Source organism: Erinaceus europaeus, chromosome 2 (assembly GCF_950295315.1).
Source record: "Erinaceus europaeus chromosome 2, mEriEur2.1, whole genome shotgun sequence".
NCBI classification, from domain to species: Eukaryota; Metazoa; Chordata; class Mammalia; order Eulipotyphla; family Erinaceidae; genus Erinaceus; species Erinaceus europaeus.
This window is the reverse complement of record NC_080163.1, coordinates 71,593,602-71,610,669: the sequence shown is the minus strand read 5'-3', so window position 1 is coordinate 71,610,669 and position 17,068 is coordinate 71,593,602. Positions and strand designations below refer to the sequence as shown.

Sequence of the window (17,068 nt, the reverse complement as noted above, 5' to 3'; positions counted from 1 at the left end):
TTAGATTTTTGAAAACAAAAGCTAATGAAAAGAACTATTTTTATTCATCATGAACCCCTCTGGTGACTTCTATGAGTTGAAGAAGGCCCAACTACCACCTTAGAATCAAAAAGAAAAAGTAAAGTAAGAAGAAATAAGTGATTCAACAAAGCATCGATCTGTACCTCTTTTCAAGTTGAGGATTACTCACTCAGATAATCTGCTAAAAATCAATGGGGTAGGCAGAGTAATTACTCTTCAAAGATGTTCTTTGTCCTAGTCCCTGGAAGTTTGCTTATGTTACTTTCCACAACACAAGGCAATTTGAAAATATACAAAAGGGAGATTGATAATCTTGGGCTACTGGAATGAGTCTAATCTAATTGCACAGATTTTAAATGAAAAAAAAAAAAAAGAATGGTTATATCCAAGTGAGAACTTAACTCCATGGTACCATCTCTTATGCCAGATCATGGGAACCATGAAAAAAAGAATCGATGGTCACTAACAATTAAATAACTCATCTCCAGTCAAGGAAAATATGGAGAACTTGGTCCTATAGACACAGGAAAAGGAACATTACCACTGGAAAGGAAATAGAAATGGATCTGAGAATATTTGGAAAGGAACACAAGTCTTGCCAATACTTTGATTTAACCCAAGTAAATCTGTAGGTATGATCAATGCAAATGTATGATAAAGTGCTAATGTTATTTAAACTGCTAAATTTGAAAAATTTAGTTATGGAAGATATAAAAATCTAATATAGTCATAAGGATAGCAAAATCCAAGACTGCACCTGAGGTCATAGTCTAATGCTTGTATTATTTGTATTATGTTCCATTTCATCATATAAAATATTCCCAATTTCCACATATGCTACATAAAGTTCAATGAGGAAAGAGAAACAGTGCTTCTTTTTCTTTTGAAGATAGTTTTATTTTTGTAAAACAATAGATCTTATTTGAATAGAGTCAAACAATATATAAAATACATAAAAGGAAATAAAAGTCCCCAGAAAGTCTATAATAAAGAATCACTACTAACATCATTTCACAAAATCCTCCCAGAAATTATTTTTGCATGTATATATGATAAATATTTATATTTTATATATGATTCTTTAATTGCTTTTTTGACTGGACAATCTTTCATAGATGTTTTTGTGTCAAAAATGTAGATCAGTACTGTTGTTTTCGCCGGGCTATGTTGTTTTCGCCGGGCTGGCTTCATGGGAGGGTAACAGACAACCAGGGACTTATGGTTGAGCTGTAGGCAGTATCTCTTTATTCATGCAGGACGCAGCACAATCTAAGACGAGCTAAGTTAAACTCAAAGTACAGTACTGTAAAACTCACAATGCTGTCTTTATATATACTTGCCAAGTAAGGTGGAAACAGGATGTGACATAGAGAGGGTGGAGATAAAAGTGACTGGTGAAAATCAGAGTGTGACAAAGAGGGGGCAGATTAGGCGAGAATCCTATCACTGAACCACAAATGCCCTGGAGGGAGGGTGGAACTTGTTAACAGTGGTTATGTAAATAGAATGAAGTGGTTATGTAAATAGAATAGTGTTAAGCAGGGGGGATTTAAACCAAATGAAACAGAAGGGGTCTCATGCATACCAACAAGTACCATTATTTTCTGTGACTGAGTAGTATCCAAGTATATGGATGTTTCATAATTTACTTAGTCAGTTCTTAAAATTGGACACTTACGCTGTTTATTATATTTAGCTGTTAAAAACAATACTGTGATCAATCCCATTTTACCTTGTCTTACTTATTTATGTATCCCACTAAAGTAACTCCTGGGAGTGGAAGTTTTCAAAGAATACACATAAATTCCACTTATCTATATTTTTTAAAAAGCTGCCCTTTCAGGTGGTTCTATAGTTTATATTCCCAATAACACTAAGTAAACAAGACATTGTTTTCAGTGAACTAGGTTTTGTTAATCTTCATAATTTTTATCTACCTGATAAGCAAAAGGTAGATTTTTGTTTTTGATTCCTAAAAAATTTTTTTTTATTTATACAAAGGAAACATTGACTAAACCATAGGATAGGAGGGGTACAACTCCACACAGTTCCTAGCAGCAGAACTCTGTATCCCATCCCCTCCTCTGATAGCTTTCCTATACTTTACCCCTCTGGGAGTATGGACCCAAGGTCATTGTGGGATGCAGAAGATTCTTTTATTCTTATGGCAAATGTTTACTTTGTAAATAATTACTTGCCACTTGTATATATTCCTCTGTGGGATACTTGTGAGAAGTTGACACATTGTACAAAAGTGAAGACTTTCATATCCGGTTCTGAATCCCTCTTTTAGCATTTTTGAATTGTGCAATCTTGAGAAAATTACTTCAATAATTTCATTTTCACTTTTTATACCAGTCAAATGGGTAGTATGCTACTAAAGGAGATAATTTGGATACAGTCTGAAAGTCTGGCTTCTATAATTGCTTCCTGGCTGAACATTGGCATTGACAGGTCAATCCATACTCCCAGCCTGTCTCTCTTTCCCTAGTGGGGGAAGGGCTCTGGGTGGGCTCATTGATGGGGCTGTTTGTCCAGGGAAGTCTGGTCAGCATCATGCTAACATCTGGAGCTTGGTGGTTGAAAAGAGAGTTGACATACAAAGCCAAACAAATTGTTGACCAATCATGGACCTAAAGGCTGGAATAGTGCAGATGAAGAGTTGGGGGTCCCTCCATTTTGTAGATAGTTAGTAGGCATATTTTAGTTCTATTCCAAAGGGCCTGTGGCTATACTACTTTTTTTTTCTTTTTCTTTTTTCCCCTGAGCCTGAAATCTGATATGCAGGGCCTCTATAGGACCTTGCCCTCAACTTGGATCAACAATGGTAGAGAATGTTCCATCCTCTGAAGGTAGGCTGAGCAATATACTCTATGTTACATCTGAGGAAGATGGGTCGATATTGGGGCAGGTTGGAATGTTCCTAGTCATGACCAAAGAATGTGAGCTCAGATCTATAGGGATGCAGAGGTCACATAGGCTCCTAAGCTGAATATGGGCCCAGATCACATCAAATCTATGGAGTTTATAGTCAACAATATTTATACCCCTTTCCCATATTAGGGAGCTACTCTCTTCCCTGATGCAGCATTCTGGTCCTTTTCCCAACCATGACATCATCTCCCCAGACAATAACTTGGATCCACTTTGCTGAGACTTTTCCTTAATGGTCAGTTTTCTTGCTCATCCCTGATTGACTGGGACCTAGCGAAAAACTGCTGACATAGAACTGACTTGTTGATTCATGGTAACTGCTATTAATAGGGCTCATTATTTCTCAGGAAACTGACAGAATAATGCTCCTCACTCCTTCCTGTCTTCTGTTTTCAGGGCACAATTGATTTCTCTTCACCACATTAAGTGGCAGTTGTTTAAATCATATTGATATCTACAGTTGAAAGTGATTTCTTGGTTATCTTGAATATGAAAGCTGGAATCCTGACTATGCCATTTACTTGTTTTTAGGCATGCAGTAGAATTCACTGCAGAAATTGAAGTGCTAAACTTTTATATTTTGAAACATCAGTGTGTGCATAAGCTAGTGTTTGAGTTTTTGTGTTTGACTTTTGCCTGTTTTTTCATGTCTCCATCCCTCCCCCCCAAGTTATTCAAAATCTGGATGCTTCTCTTTTTCAATTATTTTTTTATTATCTTTATTTATTGTATAGAGACAGCCAGAAATTGAGAGGGAGGTGGAGATAGACAGGGAGAGAAACAGAGAGACACCTGCAGCACTGTTCACCACTTACAAAGCTTTCTCCTTGAAGGTGGGGGTTGGGGGCTTGAACCCAGGTCTTACACACTATAACATGTGCGCTCAACCAGGTATGTCACCACCCTGGTTTCCCTCTCTCTTTTTCTTTATTACTAATTTTGATCATATACCACTGTCATGTAGAGATTTTTACAAGCTCTGGTTGTTTCTCCCAGAAAATGCAAAATCTTGATTTTACGTGTATATGTATTAAGTAGTCAGAGTGAATGGGTAGGCCAGGGAGAATAGGAAATTAAAGCTGATCCAGGAGGAGACAACAAGATTCATGTTAATTACCTCTAAAAGAGAGAAACAAATAAACAAACAAAAATTAGGGCTAAAGTGAAGAAAGTTACTCAGTGGCTTGTAGTGTATCCTGAAACAATGTGATACTGGAGTATTGTGGCTTGCATATTTCCTTTTAATCTCATCATCATTATTATTATTTTAAAAATATTTATTTTATTTATTTTGTATAGAGACAGAGAGAACTTGAGAGGGAAGGAGGGAGGGGAGAGAGAGAGAGAGAGAGAGAGAGAGAGAGAGAAACCTGCAACATTACTTCACTGCTCATGAAGCTTCCCCTTGCTAATGGGGAGTAGGGGCTTGAGCCCAGGCCTGTGTGAACTATTTCATTTTTATTAAAGACAGAGCAAAACCATTGTTCCTCTGTATTGTGCAAGAGGGGACATTGGCGAGTATTCTTTCCTTATCTTCTGACAGGTTATTTGCTAGGGTCACCCACCAGAGCCTGAGCTATGTGATATGGTTTGATAGTCTGTCCTGGATGCCAGTATATCGGGTCCCTGGGTATGTGGGCCTTCCTGTGTGTCTGCTGGAGGATGTCCACCCATCCCTGGGCCTGTATGGGTGCATTTCAGAATATCTGTGACTTGTATGAGAGTTATTGATTTGCCAAGTGCCATGCAGGAAAAACTTTGCTGAGGACTGGGATGTAATGGCTTTGTACAGTGGACTGGACTCATGTCAAACAGCAAGGAGAAGGAACTTAAGGGCTGATTGCTTCCCTTGAACCCTTTAAGTGAGCTGGGAGCCCGAGCTTCTGTGAGTGGCACACCTGATTGATTGATTTAACATTACAGCCTCCAGAAAACGTGGAGGAACTGTAATTGTTGCTGGAGGTGGCTGTCAGCTTCATGCTGAGTGAGTGACTGGTATGTGAGAGATCCCAGGGGTGGGGTGGGGGGGTGGGGTAGGGGTGATGGGGGTGGGGGACTCCTGCTGGCTCAGAGCCAGAGGGCTCAGGTCTCACTCTGGCTCTGCTGTTGCTTAGTAGATCCCTCAGCTACCAGATAGTTTAAAAAACTCTAGAGGTTAATGTGCAGGCAACAGACTCACACAGGCACATGTGCACTCACACAGCATATTCACTGAGCTTTCACAGTGAAGGGACAGGGAAAATGAAGCTGTTGTTAGCTAACTACTTACTTATTTGAGCAAAAGTGTAGAATGATCCTCAGTCTTGCAGGGACTAGTAAGCAGGGGGGAGAGAAGTGTCTAGATAAAAATGCATAATGGGTGCACAAGCAAAAAAGAAAAAAAAATACATTAACCTCCAGAGGACTTTATTTCCTCCTTTTGGTAAAGGCAGCATACAGAATAATGTGAATCCAAGACCAGTGGTTCTTAATTTCCTTTAATCTGGTGGCTAATATTTCATTACTTTGCCTTTGATTTATCTGATTAATTTACCCAATTTATTATGGGTTTATAATATCGTAACTTTTTAGGAGTACTATTTTGCAAATATGCTCATACTACATGTGTTTGTATGATTCACCACATCCATCATCAAATTTCTTGTCGTAACGGCAGATTGGAACCCATTGTCTATTTCTCCCTTGCTTCCCCCCTCCACTCCAGTAATAAAAACTTTAAAATTTAAATGTCACTAAGGGAAAGGGAATGTTTTCCATTAAAAAGAAATGTTTTCCATTAAAAAAAAAAAAACCAAACAAACCAATGAACATTTACACTTTACTGACTGAAAGTTTATTAGACCTTCTTCTACACACATTTTAAAGGTCTGGTCTGGACATGAGAGGACTCTGTAGGATATAGGTAGCATTTTTTGGGGGGTGGGTGGTGGTAATGGGATAATTCATAGTCCAATTGAATGTGACACTTGAGAACTCTTACTTTCCTCTTGGATTGGTGGTAGAGGTGGTTGACAAGATGGTCATGGAGTAGGGGAACATTTACACAGAAGGTAGCAAAATATACTTCTATACCATAAGATGCTGGTGTTTGGTTCTTGAAGAATTTTTTTTGTCACTATGCTAAGTTTGAGGAGGAATATTCATAACTTTTTTGGGAAAAATATGGTGACTTCTGGGAATATGAGTGCCATTTATTCCTATGGCCAAATATGGTAATTTCCTGTCACTGCTATGGAAATTGTTAGTTGTCATGGTGCACCATGACACCTGCAGCACTACTTCACCACTTGCAAAGCTTTCCCCCTGCAGGTGGGGGCCGGGAGCTCTAACCTGGGTCTTTGTACATTGTAATATGTGCACGCAACCAGGTGCGCCACCAGTCACCCCCCTTTTTTCTTCTTTTTTTAAAATTAAAATCCACATACTTCCCTACATCTTCCCTTGAATTGTGTTAGTGTAAATTTTTGCATTGTCTGATTCACATTTCTCATATTTTCAAGGAAAATTTCTTTTTCTTTTTTAATGGGGAATAATGGTTTATAGTCAACAGTAAAGTACAATAGTTTGCACATGTATAATATTTCAACATAATAATACAACCCCTAGTAGGTCCTCCTCTGCCATCAAGTTCCAGGACTGTCACCCAATATAAGTTCTATGAAGTACTGATCTGCTCAGATATGTGTTCCAATAACTAGAATAATAGTTAATACAGTACAGATATTTAGTGAACTTGTTGCTTGCTTTTTGACTTAGTTTGGTGTAACTGCCTTAACAGCTTTCTTCTGATGAAATCTAAATCACCTAAATTAAATTTACCATTCTAGGCAGTAACTCAAGCTTCTAGATATTTATAATTTCCTGCTAAACCCCCTTATTAAAGTTCACATAATTTGTAATCTCTGTCTTAAGACTTGCTGTTAAGTAATCTATGCTCAGGTGTTAGCCATTTTCTCCCCATTCAGGTGTTTACAGTAGCATATAATTTGGCACTGAAAATCAAACATGCTACTCTCAGAAGTTGGTAATGTTTCATTTCTAGACTTCTAATAGGTTAATGAGACTGACATTTTTTAATAGTAAAGGAAGAGACATAACTCAAATAAGGTAACAATATAGGTGTTACTGTCTGGGCTTGCTCTTTAGAAGAATATTCTAGAATCCTGGTCTCTGGTCTTTGTCTTAAATTCTACATTTATTTTTCTTCCTGCTGTTTACACAAACATTGACCATATGAATACATTTTAATTCAATTTAATCATTGCAATACTTCTGTCTGGAAAATGTTATCATTCTAATTTAATTGATGTTACAGAGACTTGAGAAGACAAGTAACTTGCAAGTCTGCATAGCCAATTTGTGAACAAAGCATGATAAAATTAGTGTCTGTATCTTTTGAGTCCAGATTTAATGCTTAAAAAAAATCAACAGTGGTCCGGGAGGTGGGTGGTGCTGTGGATAAAGCATTGGATTCTCAACATGAGGTCCTGAGTTCAATCCCTGGCAGCACATATATCAGACTGATGTCTGGTTCTTTCTCTCTCGCTCTCTCTCTTCTTCTACCTTCATGAATAAATAAATAAAAACTTTAAAAAAATCAACAAACTATTCTAGGGCAGTTTTAATTTTATAACAAAAATTGAACAGAAAGTTAAAAAATTGTACGGTTTTCATATACATCTTACCCACACACATGCATAGCTCCCTCTCTGCTCAACAGCATGGTCTATTCCTATTTTCAAGTCATATATATATATATATATATATATATATATTTCATAATCACTTTATTGAGGGAATGTTAATTTATAGGATTGTTGATGTCACACAAGTACATTTCCAAATTTCAAGATGGTGTCAGTACATCTCACTTTCCACCAAACCAACCATCCTCCTCCACCTAAGTCCCTACACTCCACCTAACACTCCTCCTTTCCCCCTTCTGAGTTCCTAAGTCTGCTATGATAGACTGCAGCTCATTGAGGTTATTTTGTTCTTTGCTTCTTAGACTCTAATCTGTGAGTGAGGTTACCTGGTATTCATACCTCTCTGGCTTAGTCTATCAACATGATTTCTTCTCCTTTCATCAAGTTGTAGCAAAAGGGAAGATTTTGCCCTTTCTTCATCTTTTTTTTTTTCCTTTTCTTATTATTAGGGCTTCATCACTCTGGGCCAACTTGAGAGACAGACAGAGAGAGAGAGAGAAGGAGAGAAGGAGAGAGAGAGAGAGAAAGGAGAATAACAACGAAGCATCCATCCTTCAGTGTGTTGGGAGGCTGGGCTCAGGTCTGGTTTGTGTTCATGACAATGCAGGTTCACTATTCAAGCAAACTATTTTGCTTACAGGCAGAGGTAGACAGTATAATGGTTATGCAAAGAGACTCTCATGCCTGAGGCTCCAAAGTCCTAGGTTCCACTCTCCCCCCATTCCCCAACCCTCAGATCTGTAAACTAGAGCTGAGCACTGCCTTGGTAAAACAACAACAACAACAACAACAAAACTATTTTACTTACTCAAAACTTTGTAATTTCTTATAGTTGTATAGTATCCCACTGTGGAGACTGGAAACCCTCATCAAACCTCTTGTAAATCTGGGAAACCACTCATACATCATTAGCCAGTGCTCATCGTTTATACTACAAATTATTCTTGGTGTTCTACATTTCGTAGGCTTAGATAAATGTATCGATGATTAGGATAGAGTCTTATTGCCCTGAAAGTCCTCTGAGCTCTACCTATTTATTCCTTCTTCCCTAGAATCCTGAATACCACAGATATTTTTTACTGTCTCCTTAGTTTTGACTTTTGCAGAGCCTCATAGACTTAGAGTCATACAATATGTATTCTTTTTAGACTGACATTTTTCATTTAATAATAAGCATTTGATACAGTTTTTAAATATAATTGACTCATTGTAAATACATTTAAACATGCCTGATTTTGTCATTGTAAAGTATTTATATAATAGACATATTTTTAATCAATTTTTTCTTTATTGAGGGGATTAATAGTTTACAGTAAATAGTAAAATATAGTAGTTTGTACATGTGTACCATTTCTCAGATAACAAACAATTCAACCCCCTCTAGGTCTTCCTCTGCCATCATGTTCCAGGACCTGGCCTTCCTACCCACCCCAGCGTCTTTTACTTTGCTGCAATACAACAATGTATAATAGGTATTTATAAGATGCCTAATTACAACTGACTGTACACATGCATTCTGATTTTATTTATTCTGAGTTCCCTCATCAAACCTCTTGTAAAGATGGACAGCCCTCCTAAATCCACAGCATCAGGACTCTGAGATGATGGCTTCTATAGAACTAATGAGGTACAAACGGTGAGACAAACAAGAGGAAGGAGAAGTCAGAAAGAAGGAAGAGAATGCAGACTGAAACACATTGACCTCTGATTATCCAAAGCTGTTTATTGAACACATTTTTGTGCTAAGACCGCCTGCTGTCTCCAGTCTGCAGGCTGCCTTCACTCCTCCTAATTAAAGCCTGCAGCCTAGGGTGGAAGAAAACAATCTCAAGGTAAGGGGTTGGGGTAGAGAGAAAGCAATAGCGTTTCTTCCTCTCTTTTATAGACGGGTTGATAAGTTTGTTCTAAGTGGAGCTGGCCTGAAGGGCATGCCTGGCAAATTAAAATCCAGGGTCTTCAGAGGCATCATTTGGATTTATTACATTCTATTTCATCAGTGTCTCTGGACTATGGCTGAGTGTGCTAGGGAAGAGAGTTATGAGTGAAGAAAAGTTAGGTTTTGTCAGACTGATGATCTCAGTCTGCGTGCCTCTCTCTCTCTCTTTTGCCTTAATTATCACTGGAAACTCAATTGGAGGAAATTGCTATTTGCAAATGATTAAATCTGTCATTGTTCTCTTCTCTCCAGTCTAGTAGATACGTTATTGAAAATTTTGGTGAACACTGGAATTTCTTGGAAAAGTTAGATGCAGATTCCTGACCAGTAGAGCCTGGATAGTGTCCAAGAATTTACCATTTTGATGCTTCTGCTGGTCTGGGAACCACACTTTGAGAACAGCTGTTCTTGACCAGCTGTTTCTGTGAATAGTGTCCCACAGAAAGCCATCCCTTCTTGGATCCTTCTGATTTGCAGTGTCCCACAGTGTATGGAGCTGAAGTGCATCAGCACAAGGGATAATGCTTTTAGCTCAGGGAATTCCAAGCTAAGGAGATGCTATCAGTGAGCAGTGACACTTCTATCCATAAGGTCCTGGGGAAGGATAATTAAGTTACTTCCTTCCCCCTCTTCTTTCTTGTCATTTTATTGGGGGGGGGGAGGTTACTTGTTTACAATTGTTGACACATGGGCACAAATTTTCAATAATTTTTCCTGGATAGGAAGGGAAAACACAAAGTAAAACTTGGACTATGCTTCTAAAGCAATCTGGGAAAGAAGGGGGCTGGTACAGGGGCTTGGGGTCCTCCTTAACCTTATTATTATTATTTTTTTACTTTTAGTTGCATTTATTTTATATTCAGTTTGTTCCTGGGCCATACATTTTTGTTTCTCCAGTTTCTCCTGGGACATCTTTTTCTTCTGTGTAACTTTCTCTTCTGGGTTAATGACAACTTGCTCTTTATCAGTGAGCATCATCTCAGTGTGGCAGGGAGAACTCATGTTGGGGTTAATCAACCTTGAGCTTTGTAAATTTGGCAGTGCACCTTGGGGGCTTTATTAACCTGAATATGCTCAGTGACCAGGGAATCTATATCTAGACCCTTAAATTCAGCATTGTTCTCTGAATTTTTTTTTCCTCCAGGGTTATTGCTGGAATTGGTGTCTGCACCATGAATCCACCACTCCTGGAGGCCATTTTTCCCCCTTTTTGTTGCCTTTGTTGTTGTAGCCTCCTTGTGGTTATTATTATTGCCATTGTTGATGTTCGTTGTTGGATAGGACAGAGAGAAATGGAGAAAGGAGGGGAAGACAGAGAGGGGGAGAGAAAGACAGACATCTGCAGACCTGCTTCACCGCCTGTGAAGAGACTCCCCTGCAGGTGGGGAGCCGGGGACTCGAACCGGGATCCTTAAGCCGGTCCCTGCTCTTTGCGCCACATGCGCTTAACCCACTGCGCCACCGCCCGACCCCCTGTTCTCTGCATTTTCAGGAATGTGCAGCAAAGACTCAGCACTCTTCTTGGGCCACCGACCTTGAGTCCAGCCCCATTGTTTAACCTGGGCACACCTGCTAGCACCACCACTGTAACGACAGAATGGCATGTTATTACTTCTGTAGAGCGACATCTTTCAGATACTTGGTAGCTTTTTGGATATGCATGCCTTTGATGGCCTGGGCAGTTTCATGAGTGTTCTTAAAATGAACATGAAGGTTTGAACCTTTTGACTTGCATAATTTTGCAGGGTGTTTTGCTTCTAGAGAGTAGCAGACCATTGTGAGAGGTCACCTAAGGCCGTTTGCAGGAAGAGCCCTATTTATCCTATTTTTTAAGCAGTGCTGGGTTCAGCAAGGAATAGATTGGCGCTGGCTTTCTTGTCTTTTCTGAAAGTCCACATGACATAGTGGTTAATAGTTTGGCATTAGAGGAAATCTTTCACTTCTTAACTTTCTCATTTTTGGTGAACTCTGAGTATTAACTTCATGTGTTTTAATGTCCTGCCTGTAAAACCTGTAAAAATTATTTATTCAGCAAACCTTTTTATCTTTTAAGGACATAGAAGGGGAGAAGACACAGTCTATGTGTGTCTTGTGAACTTACATTTCAATGGTATGGGACAAATTATTCATGAGGAGACTAGTTAATAGTATTTTAATTTCATGTAAAGATATGGACAGTAAAATAAAATGGGGCAATGTAGCTTTTATTGTATTTTTTACATGTAGTTTTTAAAAAAATTTAAAACATTATTGGTGATTTAATATCGATTTACAAAATTCTAAGATAACAGGAGTATAATTACTCACCTTTCCCATCACCAGAGTTCAGTGCCCCCATTTCCTCTATTGGAAACTACATTAGTTCTCCCAAGATCACAACTATGGGTTGATCATTATTTCTATGACTATCTACCTGTCTAGCTATCTATATTTGCTTACCCATTTTTTGTATGGTTCTGCCTTCTCTTCCTTTCTAAGTTACTTTTGAATGTTTTTTTTTTTTTTTTCCTTTTCTCTCTCTGGGTCCTGATGACATTTGGTTTCAGAGCCCTCTAGTCATCTTACCTAATATTTACCTTCCTGGGAGTCTAGACCAAAAATTTTTGGAAGTGAACAATGTGGGAGGTGTGGCTTCTGTAGTTTCTTCTCCATTGGACATGAACATTGGCAGGTTGATCTGTACTCTTAGCCTCTTCCTGTCTTTCCCTAGTGGCATAGGGTTATAGTGAAGTGAGGTTCCAGGACATATTGGTCAGGTAATCTGTCCAGGTTTTTCAGGATGAAATTGTAGTAGCATTTGCAACTTGGTGGCTGAAATGCAGTAAGATATAAAGCAGGACTACATGTTTAATAAGCAGGAAACATGAATAGGAGTAGAGCATACAGAAATCAGAATTTTAGAGTAAAAAGGTAGGAAGTCTATTTTAGGTATGTTCCTAGAGGCCCATGACTTCGGTAATTTTTGCTGGAGCCTAGTAGCCAACATGCAGGTAAACTAAAAATATTGTCAGGGATGATGGTGTCAGAGTTGAGAATAAAACTAGAAAGCTGGATCAGGGCACAAAACAGTTGCCAAACTTGTAGAAAATATATAAATACATTAACTATTTACCATGTCAATCTAACCCAGGGCCCATATCTATTCATATTTAGCACAGGAGCCTGAATAACATCCAAGTCCTTATTAGTCTGTATTTTCAGTCCATGGTCACAGCTGGAAACATTTTAGGCTGCACTCACTTCAGGACCAATCTTCCTCAAGTGGCAGAGTACGGTGCCCCAGCCTCCCTTTGGAAAGTGGGGCAGTCCCACTATTTCTGTTTTATATTGAGAATAAGGTCTTGAAGAAATCCACAAGAGGGCTTATAATGACATTCTTGATGGAAGTGACCCTTGATAGTGGAGAGAGGGATCTATTAGAGGTCTAGACCCATTGAATCTACTGGAGAATCCAAAGATTTCCTAACTAGGGCCCCAGGGGTTGTAGTGGCTGGTAGTGACCCAAAAGGCCTGATTAAGTGTGCCAATCTCTTGCTCTTCCTTTTCTGACTTTTGTAGTTCTTTCTTTATCTGCTGAGCTTAGACTTTCCCCCAATTGTTAAAGCATTGTGTGTCCTTTGTTGTATCCAAACTGTGGTTTAGTCTCAAGTTAGGGAGGAAATACATTTAGGGTTTTTAGTGTAGTCTAAATTAACCTTGAGTTTTACTGCATTTATTTGTTCGGTGATTCTAATAAAGGTTGTCATAGAGACAATAATTGTCCTTTAGTTGATACATATTTTTTTGCCAGTACATCTCTTGGTCAATTGTATAAGTGTTTCTTCTAAAGATTATCAAGGGGTGACAATAATGCTGATCCTATCAGAAGAGATTCAGAGATGTATCTTTCTTTTGTTTAACTAGTTGAGTAGATAGAGTGATTGAGGGAAGTGAAGTAGAAGGTAGGAAAGAAGAATGTCTAAACCTAAGTAATAGATATTTGATTAGAAAATTTATGGTGAGATGTAGTTTTTTGATAGAATTGTTTTGCATGTCAAATGAGATAACTGATGTAAAAGGCTTGGCATATAGAAGGACTATAGTCATAATTAATGGAGTCTTTCCCTTGCACTGAAACTCTAGAACAATGGTTAATTGCCAGTTAGCAGGTCATGCCTTGGTTTTTCTACTGTACTCTAGGAAGTGGGAAGAACTTTCATATTGGTGAGCAAAGCACTATTTCTCTGCTTACTGTAATATTCACCTAGAGAAAGCAAACTCTAAGCACTTACAGTGCTTAAGTAACTGAATTTATTTTGAGCAGATTGAATGAATAGACCTGTTCCAAGTTCTGCAGTTCAACTCTTCCCTCCCCAAACATGAGCTGAACTGGACTGCCCAGAGCCCTACTCTCTGTTTTGCTTAGAGAGTGGAAGTGTTGTGAAATGGTGAAAGTAAGAAAAAAATGTTTAAAGGAATAAGGTCTGTCATAATTGGCAGGGGTGGGAAGGCATGCTTAACATTAGACTATAAATTCTGTCTGGAAGACAAAATGTGTCTACTGTTTAGGATTTACACAACTTCACTGGTGAGAGTCTTCAATGCAGTGTTCCTGTGTTTCTGCTGTTGAGAAGCTGTGACTTTTTTTTTTTTTTTTTTTGCCTCCAGGGTTATGACTGAAGCTCAGTGCCTGCACTATGAATCCACTGGAGGCCATTTTTTCCCATTTTTTTGTTCTTGATGTTGCCCTTGTTGTTGGATAGGACAAAGAGAAATTGAGAGAAGAGGGGAAGATAGAGATGGGGAGACAAAGAGACTATGAATCCACTGCTCCTGGAGGCCATTTTTTCCATTTTGTTGCCCTTGATGTTGCCCTTGTTGTTGGATAGTGTTGGTCATTATGCCAGGCCCCCTGCATTGCTTAATGCTGTGGTCTATTTACATAATCACTGTTTTGCCAGAGACCCGTCCTGCCTGCAGGCATTGGTTTAATCCCCACTGGTTAGATGGAAGCTTGCTACTTCCATGCTCTTTTCTTCTCTCCACCCCCTATCCTACCCATTTCCTTTTCCGACCTGCCACTTCCACTTCAGAAGATATAAAGGCATTTTTCTCTGATCAATAAAGGAATTGCATTGCATTCCCACTCAGCCACGAGAGTTCCTGGTTCCTCTCCTGCATCGCTGAGTAACCAATGCCTGCAGGCAGGGCGGGTCTCTGGCAAAACAGTGATTATGTAAATAGACCACAGCATTAAGCAATGCAGGGGGCCTGGCATAATGACCAACAGATAAGACAGAGAGAAATTGAGAGAGGAGGGTAAGACAGGGGAGGGGCTAAGATAGACGCCTGCAGACCTGCTTCACCACTTGAGAGGCAACCCCCTCCCACCCCTGCAGGTGGGGAGCTGGGGCTCAAACTGGCATCCTTATGCAGGTCCTTGTGCTTCACACCATGAGCACACTTAACTTGCTGTACTACTGTGCTCCCCTGCTGAGGCTGTGACATTTTATGTTTATTGCAAGGACTTAGGGGTATTGGGGTTCAGGATGTGCTATTCCCAAATATGGCACCTTGGCATAGTGACTTTTTCAACTTAAATTAATTGAGATACAGCATTTCCAGGAAGGATTTTCTGATCTTTTCCAGAAACAGGCCATGTGAGAGGTGCTATACTTATACCTAGGGAAAGGAATATTCTTATCTCTAAAATGAAAGAGAACCAAAATATAAATAAATAGGACTTTTCTTAGTTTTCCCAGTTTACTATTCTTAGCTTATTCTCTTTTTGTTCTACTACATCCCCCCAACTCCCTACTCATCATCACATCTATTTAGAAATACTCAGATTTAGAGTGAGATCATCCCGTATTCATCCTTCTGTTTCTGACTTATTTCACTCAACATGATTTTTTCAAGGTCCATCCAAGATCAGCTGAAAACGGTGAAGTCACCATTTTTTACAGCTGAGTAGTATTCCATTGTGTATATATACCACAACTTGCTCAGCCACTCATCTGTTGTTGGACACCTGGGTTGCTTCCAGGTTTTGGCTATTACAAATTGTGCTGCCAAGAACATATGTGTACACAGATCTTTTTGGATGGATGTGTTGGGTTCCTTAGGATATATCCCCAGGAGGGGAATTGCAGGGTCATAGGGTAGGGATGATCTCACTCTCAGGCTGATGTTGAAAAACAAGATTAGAAAAGAAAACACAAGTCGAACGTGAAATGGAATTGGAGTATTACACCAAAGTAAAAGACTCTGGGGTGGGTGGGTGGGTGGGGAGAATACAGGCCCATGAAAAATGATGAATTAAATAGTGGGGGTTGTATTGTTAAATGGGAATCTGGGGAATGTTATGCATGTAAAAAAAAAAAAAAAAGAAGAAGTAGAAACGCAAAGCAGAAATTGACTGAGTTTGGAGTATGGCACCAAAGTAAGAAAGCAGAAGTACACTAGAGTTTGCAGTGAGTACCTCCCTAATACTTCCTCTCCACTTTTCCAAGCTTTGGGTCCAGGATTGCTCAACAATTTGTTTGGCTTTGTATGTTAACTCTCTTTTCAGTCACCAGGTTCCAGATGCCATCAGGATGCCGGCCAGACTTCCCTGGATTGAAGACCCCACCAATGTGTCCTGGAGCTCAGCTTCCCCAGAGCCCCACACTACTAGGGAAAGAGAGAGGCAGACTGGGAGTATGGACCGACCAGTCAACGCCCATGTTCAGCGGGGAAGCAATTACAGAAGCCAGACCTTCTACCTTCTGCAACCCTCAATGACCCTGGGTCCATGCTCCCAGAGGGATAGAGAATAGGAAAGCTATCAGGGGAGGGGGTGGGATATGGAGATTGGGTGGTGGGAATTGTGTGGAGTTGTACCCCTCCTACCCTATGGTTTTGTTAATTAATCCTTTCTTAAAAAAAAAAAAAAGAAAAAAAAATAAATAAAAAGAAAAGAAATTCTGATATCTACTACAACAAATATGAACCATGTGGACATTGTGTTAAGAGAAATAAGCCAATCACAAAGGATAGATAGTATATGACTTCACTTGTATGAGGCAATCTGAAGCAGTCACATAAAGTAGAGAAATAGCTCAGCTTCTTGGAGCACCAACTTGTATGACTGAGGCCCCAGAGATCGTAGGTTCAGTACCCAGTACCACTATAAACCAGAGCTGAGCAATGTTCTGATTTCCCCCCTCTGCCTCTCTCTCTTTCTCTGTCTCTGTCTCTTTCATAGTAAATATGTATTTGGGAAAAATACACTAGAATGATGTTTACCAGGGGATGGAGGCTGAGGAGAGGAGTTATCATTTAACTAATATAAAGTTTCAGTTCCATAAGATGAATATGTTTTAGAGATCTGTTTCTCAATAATGTGAATATACCTAGTACTAACAAACTTTAAACTATATTTAAAACTTTGGGGAATGTAGGATGGGAGAGGGCTTGGAGAGGCTTTGAAATGCTAGTATACAATGTAGAA

At 39.3% G+C, this 17,068-nt stretch overlaps 1 pseudogene; it reads right to left on the bottom strand.

Moving 5' to 3' along the window:
* Positions 1-10,445: 10,445 nt before the first annotated feature.
* On the bottom strand, positions 10,446-11,373 carry LOC103107499 (large ribosomal subunit protein uL22-like; annotated as a pseudogene).
* Positions 11,374-17,068: the final 5,695 nt, after the last annotated feature.